The 21,245-nt window shown below is 40.3% G+C and overlaps 1 long non-coding RNA gene across 1 annotated transcript; it reads right to left on the bottom strand.

Moving 5' to 3' along the window:
• Positions 1–6,837: 6,837 nt before the first annotated feature.
• LOC136751564 (uncharacterized) lies at positions 6,838–8,687 on the bottom strand. The gene is made up of 2 exons (XR_010817029.1): positions 8,316–8,687; positions 6,838–8,092 (listed from the first exon to the last, which is right to left on the bottom strand). It is a non-coding gene; the product is annotated as an uncharacterized LOC136751564 (long non-coding RNA).
• Positions 8,688–21,245: the final 12,558 nt, after the last annotated feature.

The following is a 21,245-nucleotide window of genomic DNA, read 5'->3' as shown; positions in this document are numbered from 1 at the left end:
TGAGGGAAATATTGATGTATATGCAGTAAATGGGGATACCATACCATTCGATGGGTGGGTTGAAGTCACTGTGAACCTACCTGGCAATGACAATCCAAATCTGTCCATCCAAGTGCCATTCTTAGTGACTCAGGGAACGCTGGAAAGACCGCTGCTTGGTTTCAATGTGGTCGAGGAACTAGCTAGAAAACAAACTGGAGGACTCTTGGCAACCTTAGTTAACCTACTAAGTAGAGCTATGGGTATTGAAGATGACCGGGTCGCAACGATGGTGAGCTTTGTCCAGACACAGAAGACAGAGATGCAACAGGCTCACTTGAGAGTGGGTCTTCGTGGGTTTGTCATTCTCTCTGGTCATGTAGCTCAGGTGAGGTGTAGAATCCCTTCCAACCTAAGCCTGTCTGATTGTTTAGTTCTGTTTGAGCCAGATGAAAACAACACTCAGCTAGCACAACTGGATGTGGGCGAGGGCCTCGTAGTACAACCATATGTTCAGATTCCTGTGGGGAACAGTACTACACATGACATCACCCTATCCCCGAGGACAGTCATTGGTAGAATCCAGCCCATAGCTGGGATAGTTGAGACAGACTCACCTGTTAAGCCAAAGTCCAGTGTTAAGGTCAACCACATCACCGACATACCAACTGTGGGGAATTCCCCACTGCCACCGTGGCAACCACCTGTTGATGTTAGTCACCTGGAGGAGAAACAGCAAGAGATAGTGAAAAAGATGCTCTGTGAGGAATCCGCAGCATTTGCACGAGATGACAGTGACATAGGGTGTATCCCAAGCTTACAGATGTCACTCTGTAAGTTTGAAAGATGATATCCCTGTACAAAGAGCTTATTCTTCTGTTCCAAAACCGCTGTACAAGGAAGTCAAATAATATGTTGAAGACCTCTTGGCAAAGGGATGGATCATCAAATCTAGGTCACCTTACTCTGCACCAGTCATATGTGTGCGGAAGAAGGATGGGACACTTCGGCTGTGTATAGATTATAGGCAGCTTAACCAGAAAACAGTTCCTGACAGGCACCCACTACCTCGTATCCAAGACCTGACAGACACTCTTGGTGGTTACCATTGGTTTTCCATTTTAGATCAAGGCAAAGCCTACCACCAAGATTTCATGGCCGAGGGTTCTAGGCATTTCACTGCCTTCATCACACCCTGGGGTCTATACGAATGGGTTAGGATCCCATTTGGCCTGTCGAACGCGCCTGCCGCCTTCCAACGGAGCATGGAAGAAATGTTATACAACGCTGCGCGATGAATGCTGTATCCCCTATCTAGATGATGTACTTTGTTATGCACGGTCCTTTGAAGAGCACGTGGAGGGGCTCCATAAAGTCCTCAGGGCTCTCCAGCGTCATGGAGTCAAACTGAGACCAGAAAAATGTGAGGTGTTCAAACACGAGGTCAGATACGTGGGGCGTCTTGTCTCAGCAGACGGTGTCAAGATAGATCCCAAGGACATAGGTTCGGTCTTGGCACTCAAAGACAAAACACCACAGATTGTTGGAGATGTGCGGAGACTGTTAGGATTCCTGAGCTACTACAGGAGCTACATCCAGGACTTTTCAAGGATAGCTAAACCATTCTATGAGCTACTCCAAGTAAAGTCAACTGTACCACCACCAGTGAAGTCAGTTAGAGGGAAGATCAGAGGTCCCCAGCTGTCCTCCCGGGCTCCCATAGAATGGACTAGCGGACATCAGTCAACCCTTGAGGGGCTAGTCAATATGCTAACCAACCCACCTGTGTTAGCATATCCAGATTTCAACTTGCCGTTCACGCTACACACGGATGCTTCAGAGCAGGGACTGGGAGCTGTCCTATACCAACGCCAGGATGGAAAGCTAAGGGTGATCGGACATGGATCAAGGACTCTCACGCCAGCAGAGAGAAATTACAATCTCCATTCTGGGAAGCTTGAGTTCCTTGCGCTGAAATAGGCAGTATGTGAGAAGTTTAGGGACTATTTATTCTATGCTCCACACTTCACCATCTATACTGATAATAATCCCCTAACATACGTAATGAACACCGCTAAGCTAAATGCTGTAGGCCACCGCTGGGTCGGGGAACTGTCTGACTTCCGGTTTGAAATAAAATATCGGCCTGGAAAGGTCAACATTGACGCAGACACATTTTCTCGCTTGCCCCTTGACATTAACAAATATGCGATGGAATGCACAGAAGGACTGTCTGATGATGTAGTCCGGGCAACCTGGGAAGGAAGTCGAGCAGCGCAGAGGAAAGACGTGCCTTGGGTCGCCGCCCTGAACTTGGCCTCCATAGATGCCAACCAACAACCCTGAAGCATACTGCCAACGATCAAGCATGATGAACTAGTCAAAGCACAATGAGAAGACCATGCCATTGGTGAGTTTATTCGCTTGAAGGAAGAGAACAAAGCAATTGATAATGACACCAGGAGAGCGGTGAAGGGGGAAACGAGGAAACTATTACATGAATGGACAAAACTGTACTTGGAAAATGGACTCCTGTACAGAAAGACAACCGAGAAGCGACAACTCGTCCTCCTTACTAAATACAAACAGGCTGTGCTGAAATATCTCCATGATGACATGGGCTACGTTGGGACAGAACGAGTACTCAACCTTGCAAGAGAGAGATTCTATTGGCCATTCATGAAAAGAGAAATCGAGGAATACGTCACACGTAGATGTCACTGTATAAAACAAAAGAAACCATTCACACATGTCTGAGCTCCTATGGGAAGCATCACTACTAGCTCACCCTTAGAACTCGTCTGTATTGACTACTTGCACCTAGAGACCAGTCGGGGAGGTTACAAGTACATCCTAGTGATGTAGATCATTTTACAAGGTTTGCACAAGTTTACGCTACAAAGAACAAGTCTGGTCGAACCGCAGCGGAGCGCATCTTTAATGACTACATCCCAAGGTTTGGCTATCCCTTGAAATTGCATCACGACCAGGGGCACGAGTTCGAGAATGAGCTCTTCAGAACGCTTCGAGGCCTGTCCGGTACAGGCCATTCCAGAACGTCACCCTACCACCCTAAAAGCAATCCCGCTGAGTGGTTTAACCGATCATTGTTACAGATGTTAAGGACATTTGAAGAAAATGAGAAAGAAAGGTGGAAGGAACATCTCCCACAAATAGTACATGCATACAATTGTACTAGACATGACTCCACTGGATTCTCGCCATTCTATCTACTCTATGGTCGCCACCCACGTCTTCCTGACTTGCTTTTTGGATTGCTAACAGATGAAGAGTCCAGCTCACCCAGAGGATATGCCGAGAAATGGGCCACTAGAATGACTGAAGCATACAGAATAGCATTGGAAAACAGTAAACACTCCAGTGCCAGACACAAAGCCTATTATGACAGACAGACCAAAGGGGTAGCCCTCCAGCCAGGAGATAGAGTCCTAGTACGAAACTTGAGTGAACGAGGAGGCCCGGGTAAACTGAGGTCATACTGGGAAAAGACCATCTACCTTGTGAAGGAACAAGTCGGAGATAACCCTGTGTACAGAGTCAGTCCGGAAACAGGTGAACGTAAAACACGGACTCTCCATCGGAACCTATTGCTCGGTGTAAACAACCTACCTTTAGATGTGCCTCCATGTTCAGCCAAAGACGCACTCTCAAAGAAACCTAAGAGAAGACACAGAGAAGACCGAGTCCAAGAGGACAAGGAACACCGCAAAAGCGATACAACAGATTCTGAAGATGGAGACGATAGACAACGTTTCTGGGTGAGAATACCAGAATACCTACTCAAGGAAGAAGGAACAGGAACAGGCCAGCCAAAGTTGAGGCCTACCTGTGTATCACAGAGAAACCTTATACCGAGTGAAGTCTCTCAGAGGACAATACATAGTGTGACTGTACATGTGGAAGTAAGACGAGGTGAACATGAAAGACAATTGGATGAGCACTTACCGGCGACTGATCAGTCTGATGAAGAAGTGCAAGAACATGCTGAGGACAAAATGCCATTGAGGGAAAATAGCGAGTGCGTAACTAATGCGAAAGGTGATCGTGATGAGCAAGCCAGGAGGTTTGCCAGAGATAGGAGGCCTAAGCAAATGTACACTTACAAGACGCTAGTTCAGCCAACGCTATGGCCAGCAGTCAACGTGGTAGAGGCCTATTGTACACCTTATGTGCCAGTGTGGGGAACACAGTATCACATTACACCACCTTACCACTATACATCCCTTTACAACACACCCTATCCCACCCCATACCCTACTTATGTGTATTGAAAGAATAAGGGGTTTAGCTACTGTAACACAACAAAAGGTTGTCAGGCTATGAAGAGATGTTTTATAAAGCCCATGTGTTAGAATGTGGAGGGGAAGTGTATTATATTTGTAAACACGACTCGGAACAATGTGGAAATGGTTACGCGGCGCCGTAGACCCGCGTCTTTGTCTACAACTTTTGAAATTTGTATCTATTTATTTTATGTCTTGCTGACATCAGGGTTTAAATATATATAATATAATATAATATAATATAATATATATATATATATATATATATATATATATCATTGTGTTATTTAAGTTAAATAGATAGACATTGTTCAGGTTAGATTTGTTATATTAGGCTTTGCAGTGCGGTCTGATGCCCGTGGCGCAGGCGGCATTAGCCTGTTGTTTTATCAGATGCTGTTTGTACACAAAGGGCTAACCCGCCATTTTGCATGAGTGACCTAAAACTTATTACTTACCTCAATGGTAAACCTGGGAACAGATGTATTAAGCTTTTATGTAGGAGAGATTGTATGTTCTTTCTCTGTTACTGCTAGGTCTATTTTCCCATCTTTAGATGAGGTTTATAAATAGTGTGTTTGGATGTGTAAAGAATATGTAAAAGTGAATGTGAGTGTAAAATAATTATATAGGGAAAGGTATAGAGATGAATACAGTTGTGCTGATTAACTGAATAGGTGAAATACATTGAATGTAATTGTGAATGGTTATTTTGTGAGTATACAAAAGAAAGAAAGAAAGAAAAAGAAAGAAAAAAAAATACATTTGTGATGATGAATAAATTCTGAAGCAGGGCTATCTGCACACTACAACAATTGTCTCCAGTCTCTGATTATTTATCCTGTTTTACAGGTATTATTATGTTACGTGGCCCTCTGGCTGGGGTCTGTTACATTGTCTCTGTGTTGGGTGCCTCAAGCGTCGAACCTGTACGGGGAAGTGGTCGTTGGTGAGGCCCCGGCCCTCACATTAATAAAACGGGGTGGCATGGTTGGAAGGGAGATATAGTGACCTGGTGGGGTCTTAGTGCGGGAGTCCCTTTTAGCCCCCCCAGGACCCCCCGTCACACATACACAAAGTGTTGCTAACTGATCAGGGAACCCCCTTTCTGAGTCTGCTGATGAAGGACGTGTGCAACACTCTGAATTAAGTTAATTAAATCCTCTGTTTATCCCCCACAAACAGACAGGTTACTCAAATAATTTAATAATCTATGCTCCGTAAGGTGATCAGCAGGAAGTCAGGGAAGTTCCTCAGTCCTCTACTGGCTTTTCACCTTTTGAATTATTGTATGAGAGGCAACCCAGGGGCATTCTGGATATAGCTAAAGAAATTTGGGAAAGTCAGAAATCAACTGGAAAGAATGTAGTGGAGTGTCACGGGTGGCAGTGACCACTGAACCCAAACCTAGTTTCACTACACCACCCAAGTTTATTAATGCGAGACTCGCCACCACCCAGGATTCCCCAGGGTGGGGTGAACTCGGGGAATGTCAGGGCTTTGACATGGCATAATGGAAAATGTAGTATGTGGTCTATTTAGACTGATAATGCTAAATTATATTGGGGTAGATTACAATATTGGAATTGCTTGAACATAGTATAGTTATATTCACACTATGGAATATATTGAGTACTATGTAATTGTATGTTAACTTATGAACACTATTGTTGTTAATGTTATAACTTTGTAGAGTTAAGAAGCATAACAGAACAGAATCTGTTTTCTGTATGGACAGGTTAATGACGAATTGTATCTGCAAATATTAAAATTATTACGTGGGTAGCAACTATTTTCTATTATAACATTAATTTATTAATATGAAAGGCTATATGTTTGACTGAATCATAAGTAGCTTACACAGACGATTGAGTATACTATCATTAGTGTTACACAATGCACCATGGGAAGCATTAGACACTTTCAAAAGCATTGTAAGATGCATTAGAAATATCACTTCATAAAAATAAAGAAAGGGCATTTTAAAAAAAGATTAATAGTTTGCTGTTCATTTTAAAATGTTCACTAAAATGTTTGGATGCACAGTAATAAGCACAACTTTTATAAAAAATAGCTTAAAAAAGGTAAACAGACTGTTTCACTGTGCTGATATTAATAAGATGAAAAAAAACACTGAAAGTGTCATGATCTGTTTGGGAAGGATTGTGTGTGTGTGTGTGTGTGTGTGTGTGTGTGTGTGTTATTAGAGTGTAGTCAGCCAGGTGTACAGAAAATCAAAAATTAAACATAACATGTATTTTGCATTTCACAATATGTATCTTTGATCTGTGAACAGAATAGCTTTTTATGGTCTTAATAATAAAGAAGTCTGGTGAGGTATTAAAGTTGTAGCAAATGATTTGTGAGGACAGGTGTAAAGGTCATAATAATGTCTGAAGAAAGAAAACCCTAAACAGCCCCATAGATAAAGACAGGTTAGTAGGATTGTTGGAAACTTGTATTGATGGAAAAACATCTATACAATGTGAATGTGGTAGGCTGAGCAGCAAGGTGTTATGAAGGTAGGAACAGATCTTTAAAAAGCAGCAATGTGTCCATATAAACTGCATTTATTGGTGTTGGTTATAACAAAAATAAAACACAAAACAAACTCAGGAACAAATTGATTAATGTCTTCAATAAAAACTAAAAAAATATAATCCTAAAACAGGATCAGGGCACCAGCACTCTAACAGCCAACTCCCTCAACTGACCCCATTCATCCTGCTTTTATACTCTTGTTTCAATAGCTCCTCCCTCAGACCAAATTATTTCCCTACATAAGGGAACAGAAATTAAAAAATGCATTCAAAATCATACACAGCCAATTTTTCAAAAGTCATTTTTTTTCTTTTAGTAAAAATAACAACGGGACCTGTAAACCTGCAAAATACAAATACAAATAATGTATTCTCCCAAACAAAGAGAGACACATTGGGTCCACTCTTAGGAGCATTATGATAGGTGGATCTGCATTAAAACCATAAGAAAGATGGCCTCCTTGCCTTCACCAACATGGCCACCCACATTCCCACACAAACAAAGACTAATTTAAATATTTCCCCACTGTTAAAAACCCTTTGTGGACTGCCATACATTTAAAACAAGACATCACATTTAGGCCTATTTGTGGTTTTTTTTGCCTCCTGTTGTAACAGTACACAATTATACTCAAAACACTCAAATAGTCACTGCTTTAACCAAAGGGATGGGCCTTGTTCCATCACAGTTTGTGACAGTGAGGCTGCTGTACATAGATGAGCAGTGTGTTAGTGTTGGGCAGCTGAACAGTGTCAGTGTGTTGGTGTATTCCTGTTGTAGATCTGTGGAAGGCTTCAGGAATTTGCTCCATGCTGCTTGTTACTGTAGAGCCTTTTCAGGGACTGTATTGTGCTGCTGTGTTGCTGCACTGGACTGAGCTATTAAAACACTGACCTGCTGGAGTATCTCTCTGTCTTTGTCTAGCATTGCACTGAGTCTCTTTACTGTCTTTCTGTATCTCACTAGCTCTCTGAGATTCTCTTCATAGCACTGACTGCGTTCCTCAGTGCTGAGCCCCAGTGCTGCTGCAGTGAGCTGTGCTGTCAGACCCACAGCCTCTATGTGTCTCTCTGTCTCGTCTCTAGCCTGTCCCTCATAACGCTGCCTGAGTTCCTCCATCTCCCTCCTGTGTCTCTTCTCCACCTCTCGCCTCTCCCTCTCCCTCTCCTCCCTCAGCCCATCCATCTCTCTCTCCAGCCTCTCTCTCTGCTCTTGCTCTCTCCTCAGCTCCTCCTCCAGCGCTCTCATCCTCTCCTCGTCTCCACTCACTGAAACACAAACAGCACAACAAAACATCACACTGTTAGAGTGAAAAGACAACATGGCATAAAAACACTTTGTGAAAATGGTGTGTGTGTGTGTCATTGCAGTATAATGGTAATGAGCGAGACTGGAATACTGTCAGCAGTTGGGAGGAAATAACAGGAAAAAAAAATAATTAAAAGATTAAAAGAATAAGTGAGTCAGTAATATGGCATTAATCCGACTCACATTTAGCAGGGTCAAAGTCCTTGCTGGTCCTCCCTCTAGCAAGCAGTGTGGATTCCTCTGTCTCTTTCTCCAGCTCCTTTTCCTTCAGTGTTTTTCTCATCTTTTCCTTCAGCTCCCCTTTTCTACTGCTCCACTCCTCCTCCATCTTCTGTTTCAGCCCCTCTTCTCTCTCTCTCTGCCCCTCTCTATACTTCTCATCCCTCTCTCTCTCCTTGTCCTTATATGCCTTTATTAGCTGATCAATCTCTCTCTTCCTCAACTCATATTTCTGTCTTAGCTTCTCTTCTACCTGTATTGCTGTCTTTCTGCTATCTCTCTGCCTCTCTTCATTTTCTCTTATTTCCCTTTCTCTCTCCCTCTCTGTATCTTGTCTGATCCTTTCTTCCATCTCATGTTTTGTCTCGATGGTAAAGTGCCAACCATAATTTCCTGCCACCATCACCTCTATCTTCTCCAGCAGCTCTGTGACCTGAGTGGCATCATCCCTGTTGCTGTTGTTGAGAACATGACACCTATTCCCACATTTCTCCACAAGCCGCTGGAGCTCCTCCCCTCCTCTCTCAATGTGCTGCTCAATGGTTGTTTCTTCCAGTTGTTCTCCCTCAGTGAACAGCACTATAGTGTGTCTCCAGACTCTCTCACTGAGGAGCTCCAGGTGTTCCTCTACTGCTCTCCTGTGTCTCTCTCTGAATGAACCCCACATAGGAATGTTCAGAAGGAGAGCGTGGGGTCCTGGGGGGCACAGAAACACACTATGCACAATCTCCTCTTTAACCCGCTCTGGAATCTCCTGCACAGAATCCCTCCACCAGCCTGGTGTGTCAACAATAGTGACCTGCCTCCCGGCTACTTCACCTTGGTTCTTCTCACACTGCTTGGTTATTGTCTCAGTCAGACTCACAGTGTGAAACTGCTCTCTGCCCAGGATGGTGTTTCCTGAAGAACTGTTCCCAACACTCTCTCTCCCCCCCAGCAGCACGATCCTCATCTCTGAGAGATGCGGTGCCTCATGGGAAGCTGTCTGACCTCCCTCCCCTGTCAGAGAGAAATACAGTTTAGATCCCTCTTCAAATTCATGCAGAAACTCCACATAGAAAATTATATATTGTAAAAAGTGTAGAATTTAAAACAAGGGATATTATATGTATTCTTGCACTTTGTTTTGCACTTATGTTGTAAGTCACCCTGGATAAGGGCATCTGCCAAGAAATATTATTATTGTTATTATTATTATTATTATTATTATTAATAATAATAATAATAATAATAATAATAATAATAATACAAATATAATAATAACAAAATAATAATAATAATAATAATATGATGTACTAATAAAGGAAAACTAATAATTGCTGGGAAGTAGAAGGAGAGCAGCCAGACTTATTCAGGTCTTAAGTGACTTCATATTCTGACTAACTAAGGAAACTAAATGTTTGTGCGATATATCATGTTTCAGTACAGTCTCCCAACTCTACATGACAATTACTCCTGATTTTGGAACCAACCAAGCAATCGGACGACAATGACTCCTAATTTCAGATTACCCATCGGGGTCATATTAAAATTTACAAGAGCTTTTGGACCAGGGCAAGTCCCCATCCACGCTCAAAGTGTATCTGGTGGCCATCTCCGCATGTCATGTCCGGATTGATGGTGAGCCACTGCAGTCAGCTGAGCTGATGCTAGTTTCACTTAAGACTGCGTTTTTGCTGGCAATCACCTCTGCAAGACACATGAGTCAGTTACACACCCTGTTCATCCACGCTTCATGTGTTTGTTTTGTGGGAGATGTTGGGCTCAAATTAACACCATAAGTAACTAATTCAAAATATTGTAAACGAAAAAAAATAAAGTTGAGAAAAAATTGATGTTGAGATCAAAAATAAAACAACCGAAAGCAAAATGTATAGAATTGTAAACAAAAATAATTATAGAAAAAGCAAAAAAATAAAAAATAAAGGAAATAATGTTAAAGTGAGAGCACTGGAGTCCCTGTCTTTGGTGGCGATGCTGCGATCCTCAATTTTGCCACCAGTTTCTTTGCATTTGTTTCTTTTTGTGAGTTTTGGCACTGTTTTGTCATGAGGGCAGGGCTTAGAGGGAGGCGTAGGTCATGGTTCTCCATTGAGCCACTAGGTTTGATTGACAGTTCTTCCTAACCCAATCAGTGAGCAGGTGTCCCAGGAATCTGGTGTTGGCTTCAGATGAGCCCCAGTAGCTCTGGCTCCTGGTTTCTATTCCCAGTCTGCCCCTGTTAGCGCATCCTGGATGAAGCTATTTTTAACCGTGTTTTTCCTTCTTACTGGACTATGCCTTCCAGTTGAGCAACCACAGGAGCTGCTCCTGGACTTGCTGACAGTCCTACTGATGTGTTCCCAGGGTCTGTCGTGTGGCCTCCAAAAGTGTTTTATACAAACAGGAAGTGGGAAGGGACCTGTTTGAGTGACAGGCACGGGCCAGTGGCAGCTTTGATAAAGTGACATTTCAATCGGGTTCCTACGGAAGTGTACAGAAACCCCTCCCCCTTGGGCAGTGCTTCCTTTTTCAGGTAACCAGGGTTGCATTCGCAACCTATTGTTTTCTTTTGTATGATTGTGACTAGCATTTGTTATATATTCTATTGTAAGGCTTAGTTTATTCAGGGTTCCCTCACCTTCTTTAACATCAAATTCAAGGACTTTTCAAGGACTTTCCAGCCTCAATTCCCTCAAATTCAAGGACCCAACACGGCATAGTTTGAGACACGGATCAAGGTTAATTACTGTTACAACACTGAGAATTTTTATAATGAGAACTAGCAAGCTTTACTGAAGCTGACAGACACCAATCAAAGAGAGAGAGGCTTGAATGTTTAAGTAAAAAAACATTTCAAAAGAATTTCAATTTCTATTCTTGCACAAAATATATGAATGCAAGCAATTTCAATGACCCATGTCTATAAGGCCTTGATTTTTTTTCTCTCAATTTCACAAACTTTCAAGGATTTCAAGGACCTGTGGGAACCCTGTTTATTACTTGATTTGTGATTTTATTTTTGCTATAATTGCATTCTTCTTTCGCTTGAAAATACCTTTTCCAGTACATTTTTTCCTACCTTTAAATAAACAATATTTTGGAACCTACTTTTTCTTCTGAGATTTTCCTTCAGTTCATTAATTTCAACATTGCTGTGGGGTCCTCTACTACACTTGTATGTAATACATTAATTAATAATAAATAAAATGTTGTAAGATAATTTACTTTAAAAATACTTGTAATCTGCTTCCAAAATGGCAAGAGAGAATGCAGTGAGTGACTTAAAACTATTCTTGTTGAGGGGCAGGGTCGTGGTCGATGTTGGTGTCATCTTTAGTTAATACACAAGTTAATAAAGTGCAAGTGTGCAATCAACAACTAACAGGACTTTTACAACTATACAGTACATTGTAAGCACATACACGATTACAATTAGGATAAGGAAAAATATTCTATTCTAAAAGTCTAAAACAAACCATAGCAGAGATTAAAAGTATATACACACATTGTTTTATTATTTATGATGTTTTTATTATGTATTATTATACTTATTATATAACTTAATTTGCATTTGATACTATAACTCCAATAATTCAGCCATATATGACTAATCAGAACAATTGGCTGCATTGGCTGCAGGTGACTTAAAATATTTTAAAAAATGTATATGTCAGCTAGCATAGTGGTTAAGACTTCCCCCCTCTTAACCCGGAGTTGTGGATTTGATTTGTAATGGGCAGATGTAATTTTGTATCTATGGATTTATTGTATTATTTTGAAAAAATATATAAATAAAATTCCTTGGAGTTAAACGGTATCGGAGTAGAACGAACCAATATAAGGCAACTAATAAGGCTTTTGCATAGATTCTGCTAATTAGAATTACAGTTCAGTGAACAAAGAGCATTGCTATCCAGTTACAGTGGATCGTTAATCAAATTCAGGCAAACTGTAACAAATCAATAATAATAATAATAATAATAATAATAATAATAATAAAATAATAATAATAATAATAATAATAATAATAATAATAATAATAATAATGGGGCATCCACATATGCACTGACTTTAATAACAAATAAGTAATGAAAGTAAATTATATATATTTTCAAAATAATAAAATAAAACAATCAATACATTAAAAATAATATCTTATTCAGGAATCAAACCCACAATGCTGGGTTCAGAGGGGAGCATCTTAATCACTGTGCTAGCGAACATATTGACTTATAACAGCCTGACTGCTGCCATTGCAACCGTCCTGTTAGCGCATGCCCAGTCCCCGTTAGGGTAAGTCAAAATTATGAGATATTAAGTCCTAATAACGAGATACTAAGTCGAAATTATGAGATAGTAAGTCGTAATTATGAGATAGCAAATTGACCAAAAAACATAAAGAAAAAATTGGCGTTTTTTTTGGCAGAAATGGGCTTCCATACTAATTCCTATTAATAGGATATAAAATTAACCACCATCACAGGTCCAAGGTAATTAGGAATGGGTCTTAATTTGCAGTTCTAGATAGAGGCCGCAGGGGCCCCTTGGGGCCACATACGGGCTCCCCAGAAGCATAGATTGCAGTCACGCTGTACTGCGAACAGTAATGCAATAAGTATGTATAAAGCGAGGCAGCAAAGGTCAACTCTTGTGCCCTCCACTTGCCAAAATAGCAGCGGCCTCCTGTCCCACTACTGCAGCTAGCAGCAGGGATAGAGACCTACTGTATAGAATTATCAGAATGAAACAGAATGGGTAACAACTATTCCTGTGCCTCCACTTAATACAGTAGCAGCGGCTAAGGATATTGGAGTTCTGCCAGTGGCAGAGGTCAGCAAGGAGGGGGGGTATTATGACTGGGCGCGGGGTTCCTCATATTGCTTCCACCGATGGGCTGAACGTGAAGCCAGGGGATATGGATGTGTCCATCAGGCAGGTCTTATCCACATTCGGCACTCCTCTTGCCTGTGAAAGTCATGGCTACCACCACCATGCCACCACCATGATTGCCAGGGAGCAACCGTTGTACTGCGCACTGTGGCGCATTACATTGACCAACAAGTCAGCGGCCACCGCTATCTCCACAATAGGCAGCAGGGCCTCTAACATCACAGTGTCTGCATCCGGGTCTCAGCTTTCATGGGATACCAATCACTTGGCAAACAACACAATAGTGAAGAGTACACATGGGATTAAAGAGAAGCACAGATTTGTTGCCCTTTTAAGGGTACCAGAGGGGTGTGTCGGCTTAAGGGGTTACATTTTGTAAAACAAAATGATTCCAATGATTAATTTTTTATCTCCAATTGTTCATTTGTTCTATGCTATAATTTTAGAGTACATTGAGATATTAAACTGTGTAAATTTCAATTAAAACTGGAAAAATGTAGGTGTTCTAAAACTTTTGACTGGTAATGTATATTCTGGTAACATTTTCTACTTTTTAAACAAGTATATTTGCATGATTATGCAAAACCTTTCAATTTATTCACAGTAGGCTGGAGAAATCCCAGTTAGGAATGACTATATTTTAACACTGGGAGAGAAATCGGTTCTGTGCTTATGTAACACTAAATTGGGTGGCAACATGCTTTTTGGAAAGAAAATTAAAACAGGTTTCCTTGTCTGTCAAAAATAGTAAGACAGTTCCTTTGAATTTCATCAGGTACTTTTCCCACCACAATTGGCAAGACACTTCTTTTTAATTTCCTGCCAAGGTTTTTTGTTTAATTTGCATACAATGCTTAAGGGCAGTGTGAGTAGTTAACATTTTGCTGTAGCAATTATAATTTAGTTTGCTGTTTAAGTATTTGGTGTTTTTTAAAATATACATTCCTAATATTTATTTATTTATTTATACCATTACAGCGTTGTTATACTGTCATATCAATGCCTGGTATTAAATTATTGTGTGGCACAACCACTTTTAATAAGTGTCCAATTAATAACTAATGCCCAATGATTAACCGATCAAATATTGTAAGCGACTGTCAGCCCTAATATATATATATATATATATATATATATATATATATATATATATGTGTGTGTGTGTGTGTTATTGTAATGACATGTACGGTTTGTATTATTATTATTAGCAACTGTATGTTATCCAAAACAAGACATTGAATATTATAAAACTTAAAACTTATAACTTAAAAAGAAAAAGACGTGAACAAAGACTGATCAAGGCCAACTTACCGGTATAAAAACAATATTTATAAATATAAATGTATAGTTTTCATGTAATTACTGGGCAAATATTTAACACAGGTAACATCAAAACACTAGACATTCTGTGAAAGAGAGCTACCCCATTTAATATACACAACTATGATTTGAGGAAAACAGGGAGTAATAAGTAAAGTATTTAGTGACTTTTTATATGAGTAAAGAGTACAATGTAATATTACTTTTTGTGAGTAACGACCCCAACACTGGTAATGACAGATTGATTTTTATATAAGAAAACAAGTTTCAAGCTCTAGCTTGAAGCCTTATTCCGATTGTACATTATAGAGCTCCTTACCTATTGGGTTCTCCAAAAATGTAGTTACAATATTCTATGAAAAGGATATTGCATCTTTTGACAAGGTGTTGCTTTCCTGCTTTGCTTGTTTTCAGGTTTAAGTTATATCTGTGTTTTCACACCATGTTCGTTTCACAGATTTTAATTGTTACGATTTATAATGCTGAAAACAGTGATTCTAGGAATTGTGGATATTAAGCTTTATATCAGCTCACAGTTAAATTGAGTAAAGCCTATAAGTATTCACTATTCACAGACATAGGCTCAGTCTTTTCATTTTAAGTCAAATATTCCTTTAGTAATTGTCTGTTACACAAATACACCTTTATTTTTCTGATTACTGTAGTAGACCTGACACAATGGGCCGTTAGAGCAGTATTACAGTAGTAGAGGGAGGAGACATCAGAGGATTTCAGAGGTCACTGTCTGGTACTGAAGCTTTAGGAGAAACTGACAAAGATCAGCACAGCGACAGAGAGAAACTGACCCAGATCAGCACAGCGACAGAGAGAAACTGACCCAGATCAGCACAGCGACAGAGAGACACTGACCCAGATCAGCACAGGGACAGAGAGAGGAACTCACCGGGTCCTGGGCCCTGGTATGTCATTTTCCCTCCTTTCACTTCTTCTCTCTGTCTCTTGTCCTCTCTTCACCTCTCTGCTTATCCTTTGCTCTTTATACCCTGAGAATGCAGGACTTCCTGCTCAGTTGCTCAGGTACAGGTGTTAAAGGAATGTCCTGGCATCCCTCCCAGCTCCAGGGCCGGCCCATGGCATAGGTGGAATAGACAAATGCTGGAGGTGCTGTCCATCCATAGGGGCGCCCAAATGAAAAAAAAAAAAAATATATATATATATATATATATATATATATTTTTTTTTTACGAATGCTGTCAGCCCCCCCCCACTAGCGTGAAGGAAACACCGTCAACACCTACCCCCCACCCCCCAGCTATCGGGAAAAAAACCCATCACCACCCCCCCCCCCTACCGTCAGAACCCGTGGGGGGGGCAGCATTTTTTTTTTCTTGCTTAGAGCAGCAGAACATCCAGGGCCGTCCCTGCCCAGCTACATCAGTGAAATGCAGAGGAAGTAGCTGAGCACCTTTAATCTCTGTAGTCAGTCTGGGTTCAGTCTCATAGCAGCTCCAAGGCTACAAGCTAGAGAGGCTCCTGGTTTTCAGTCCCCCTCAGGCCTTAACGACTACATTAATTGGAGTCACTATCAGCATCACAAGTCGATACACCCTGAGAGAGGCCGATACACCTTCAGGAGCCCATTAAACGCCTGGGCAGTAGTTTGAAGTAGTGGTTAAGGCTCTGGATTCTGGAGCATAGGGTTGTGGTTTCAATCCCAGGTGGGGACACTGTTGCTGTATCCTTGAGCAAGGTACTTTACCTAGATTGCTCCAGTAAATGTAAAAAATAATGTGAAATATTGTAAAAATTGTAAGTAACCCTGGACTGGGAAGAAATAAAGTCACACTCCAACCTCACACTGTGCACAGAGCCCCCCAGAGCCACAGTCCAAACAATCAGTCAATGCAGGACACACAGGCCCAATTATATTAATAATTTACACACTATATATAAACAATTACAGACTTTTCATTATATACTATAATACACAGTCTATCTGTATGCTAACCCAGAAAATGCTGTTGTTTATACCTTTACAGGTAAATGTGATTTGAAAATAAAAGCATAAATGTACAGTCTACACTGCAGTCTGTATATATAGTCATGGGCCCTGTTCCTTATAACAGGAAAATTGAGTTATTTATTCTATAACATTACTGGGTGTGGGGAGGCTGAAGTGTAGCAACTAATTGACTTTCATTGAGATGGCTTAGATGAGCAAAACTTCACAGAGATACAGTTTTGGATATGACTCCACAAGAAAAAGTACAATAATACAGTATAGATTTCAAATACAACATAATACAATTACAGTTAACAAATTACAGGAGGTCAGAAGTTAAAATATACATTTAATATAAAATACATATCATACATCCTAGTTCAAATAGGTAACATGCGCCAATAGGGTGGGGGCATAGGGGAATTCACAAATAAACAACAGGAGTTCTAGTGATGCAGAAAGCTAGGCTCACACCAGTTGTAACCAAGTCACTAAAACTGGGACTTGAGTCATTTTGGAGGAAAGACTCAAGTCAAGTCGAGTCAGTGGCATGCCAAGCTCGAGTCAAGTCGATTCACTGAATTTATAGAATATTTTCTCACTTCTTCTAAAGTGACACTACCCTGTTATTGTTTCAAACACAATATGAAAGGGCAATTGTTGAGTTTAAACTTTATATGGTGACAAAGAATTGAGGGGGGGGGTCGTAAAGCTCGTCAGCATTCATATGTGTGTGTGGAGGTGGGGGTGGCGTCCACTGCATCTATGGAACTAGAACACTATTTTTGGGAGGGAATAATTTACCTTATTTCAACAAATAAAATGTATGTATATCAGTATGTGTGTGGTTGCTAATCTAACTGAAAACACACACATACAAACACACAAAATGAGCTAATATCAGCGGACATTTTCTGAAACTTCGGATTCAGCTCCAACGTAATTTGCTGTGAGACACTGGATTAACTGAAGCAGTACTGTGCAGTTGTGCAGGAGACTAGGCAAATGCATTATGAGCACACACACACACACACACACACACACTGTTCAATGTTCATATTATTTTTTAGCATGTGGCTCTCCATATTGTTGTACAGTTTAACACTACCTTACACTGATGTCTTCTCCCTACCTAAATATTAGGTCACTTGTACCACCAAATAGTGCAGAATCTGACAATTTAACCAATTCATTCACAGAATCTGTGCAGATTCTGCGCAATACGCTTGCTGACATTATGATCATAGAGCTGTGCTATAGGCTGGAAAAGCATTTCCTTAGCAACGGACTTGCCAATCACTGCAGAAGCCTGTTCTGTTTATGCAACAAGATGACTGTGTATAGAAAAGGGCGTTTCAGTTTTTGTTTTATTTTTATCATAAAGACAATGTCTTGAGTCAGATGGAGTCAGCCAAATTGAATTTGAGATCTCAAGTAAAACAGGAAGTCAATTAAGGATATCACAAAATGACTTCCTGTGAAAATGCTGTATGTTTTCTATGGACTTTCTGTCTATTTTAAGATATCTGAAATAGAACAGGAAGTCAATTTAAGATATCTAAAAAATATATTTGAGATCTCAAATTCAATTTGAGATATCTTGTTTTAACACTCCATTTCAAGATATCTCAAATTGGAGCTTTAAATGAGATCTCGAATTGCATTTGAGATATCTCAAAGTGATTTCCTGTTCTATTTCAGATATCTTAACAATAGACATAAAGTCCATACAAAAGATACATATTTTCACAGGAAGTCAATTTGAGATATCTTCAAATAGAGTTAATTTGAGATCTCAAATTCAATTCAAGATATCTCAAATGCAATTTTGAATTATATTTTGAGATATCTCTAAATGACAATTTGGCTTGCCATAAAAAAGAGAATGTGAGTGAAGACTGTGAAGATTGTTGCTGGGGAGGCGAAGGCAATAGCCTTTATTCTCTGCTGTGAGAGCTGGTGGTGAGCATCAGTGACAGGCTATATCCATCCCACAGTATGATCATCACATTGTAGGTATCTATTTTGCTCAGGCCTGGGTCAGTTACAGATACTTATTGGTATTTGTGTTTGAAAATATGATTTCATGTGATAATCCCTGTATTACAGTATTTTTAAATAACCTGCCCCAAAACAACCATTGTTATTTTAAGTATTTTAATACATTATTTTGTAAATCAAATACTCCTGTCATGTTTTTTTCCTTTTTATTCTTCAATCAGCTCAACTCTCATTGGCTGCTGCCAATTCTCATTCTCAGAATGCATCTCTGATCATCTCACCCTACATGATCCATCCAGAGTCTAGTCATAAATATGAAACATTTTATATTATCATGATGGCCCCAATGAGCTAAAGTTTGGATTGGAGGGCAAGCGATGGCATCTTGTCTGTCATCATGATCATGGCAGATTTGTCGTGAGGGCCAAATCAGGCTATAATTCGATAAGGAGATCTTTTAAGTAGGGAGGTGCCAGTCCCTTTAGTGCTTTAAATGTTAATAAGAGCACTTTAAAGTCTATCCTGTAGCACACGGGCAGCCAGTGAAGAGAAGCCAATACTGGAGTGATGTGTTCATGTTTTTTTGTTTTTGTTAGGATTCTTGCAGCAGCATTTTGGACTAACTGAAGTGCAGAAATCGCTCCTTTTGTGCTGCCTGACAGAATGGCATTACAGTAATCCAATCTAGATGTAACAAATGCGTGAATCAATTTCTCAGTGTCCTGTAATGAGAGGAATTGACTTAGTCTAGCAATGTTACTAAGCTGGAGGAAGGAGGATCTCGACACATTCTGAATGTGTGATTCAAAGGATAGATTATGATCACAGATGACACCCAGGTTTCGTGCCATCTCCTTAGGGTAGAAATTAAAGTTATCATTACTCAGTTTTGTTAGTGCCTGATGAACAGTTCGATTTTTGTCTACTAAAAGTAGGACTTCTGGTGCTTCTTCAGAAATCCATTTAAATGCTCAATTGCACATCTTGTTTTGCAATGAGCAGTGTTGAAGCATGCCTGCTCAGGTGTGTTTGCTGCAAGAAATGGGGTCATCAGCCATGGTAGGAGTGGATAGACACTGTCTCCTAATATTATGCCATCTGGTCGCTTGGTTTGGAGCTCTCTGATTAGAGATATATGCATCATGGACAGACCCAGGCCACTTCACAATGCAGTTTGTGATGATGAGGTCAGCGTCACCCACAAGTTGGATATTGATGCTGTGCCTCCCCTTTCGGTTGACGTATTCCCACTTCCTCACATGAGGTGCTTGTATATGCACATGAGTGCAGTCGATAACCCCAATAGTATTGGGCATGTTCCCCAAAAGAAAAAAACTTGTGCTTGGTCTGGGCAATCTGGTCATCCTTTGGAAATGAAACAAATTGATTGACCAGGCAATGCAATTGACACAGCTTTCACCACATCACTCACAGTTGATTTATCCACTCCTATATTGTCACCAAGAACTTGGTAGAAAGACCCAAATGCATAGAAGAGCAGAGCAATGAAGCCCTGTTCTTCCACAGACAGACCATCACTCCTTTGGTTTCTGCGTTGAAGTTTTGGCCTGACAAGGTCTGCAATGTACTTAATATCAGCAAGTGAATCCGAGCATACAGTTCCTGAGTGGTGTATTGCTCCAGTGGTTTTGTATGCTCAACTTACACCCTTTGATGGTATCCTCTCCTACCAAAGTGGTGGTGGCGATGGACAATACCTGCCATGTCAGTGCCTCTCTAAGTCCTCTGAAAAAAGCTGAATAAGATGGCTGTGTAATTGGTCCTTTCAAATACACACCTATTAAACATCAATTAGCTGATGTGCTTTGGCTTGTTTTCAATTAAATCAATAATGCCCAAGGCCTATGAACTCTATGTTTACTACACCAAAGAGGTGGAACCATGGACTCAAAAGGACCTAATTTCACTGTTGCAGAAACCCACGCACTGCTGGAGGGTGTAAGGTGTCATTATGCCTCAATAGCAGGAAGTTTTAATTCTACTAAGGGTGGAGAAGTGACTAACAAATAGAAAAAATACATTTGGGTTTAAATTACCCAGAATGTGAATGCCATGGGGTCTGGACAGAAGAGGACCACAGAGCAATTGAAATTTAGATGGAAGAATCTGGAGGCCAGGGCAACAAAGGACCATGCTGAAGCAAAAAAACACCCAAACAGGCAACAAGCCCTTTAGCAGAGGTGATTACACAGATGTGGTTCTTGACATGAAAAGAGGCTAGAAGCGTAATTTGCCAAACAAAGATGATGCCTATAAGTCACTTCTTAAACAAGAAACCGAAAGAGCAGAAGTACAGATTTTTCTGGCAGAGGAACAAGTCACTCTTACCCAACTACAGCAAACCAAAGCCAGACTTGATAACCACCTCCTAAAAGCAGGGCATCAAAAAGCTGGTCTCTCCACAAATTAAGAACTCTGAAAGTTCTTTATTTTGATAACTATTGGACATTTAGCCTTTTTATGATTTAAAACGTGTTCAAAATATCTACGATGTATTTGTGAATAATGTGTATTTGTTGGTTTTTATGTTTTTATTTGTTTTTTGCCAAATGAGGGATCTGGCTGTTTAAAAGAAATTTAAAATGGAAAGGGACGGTTGTATTGTTTTATTATGCGGTTTTCTGTCTCTTCAAATAAAAACACTTAAAGTGATCCAACACTTTCTATTCTACCTGTTGTTCCTTACATAGCTAGTAGCCTACATTGTGATATGTAGT

Source organism: Amia ocellicauda, chromosome 6 (genome assembly GCF_036373705.1).
Source record: "Amia ocellicauda isolate fAmiCal2 chromosome 6, fAmiCal2.hap1, whole genome shotgun sequence".
Taxonomy (NCBI): domain Eukaryota; kingdom Metazoa; phylum Chordata; class Actinopteri; order Amiiformes; family Amiidae; genus Amia; species Amia ocellicauda.
Note: the sequence above shows the minus strand (reverse complement) of the source record. Positions and strands in the feature narration are given on the sequence as shown.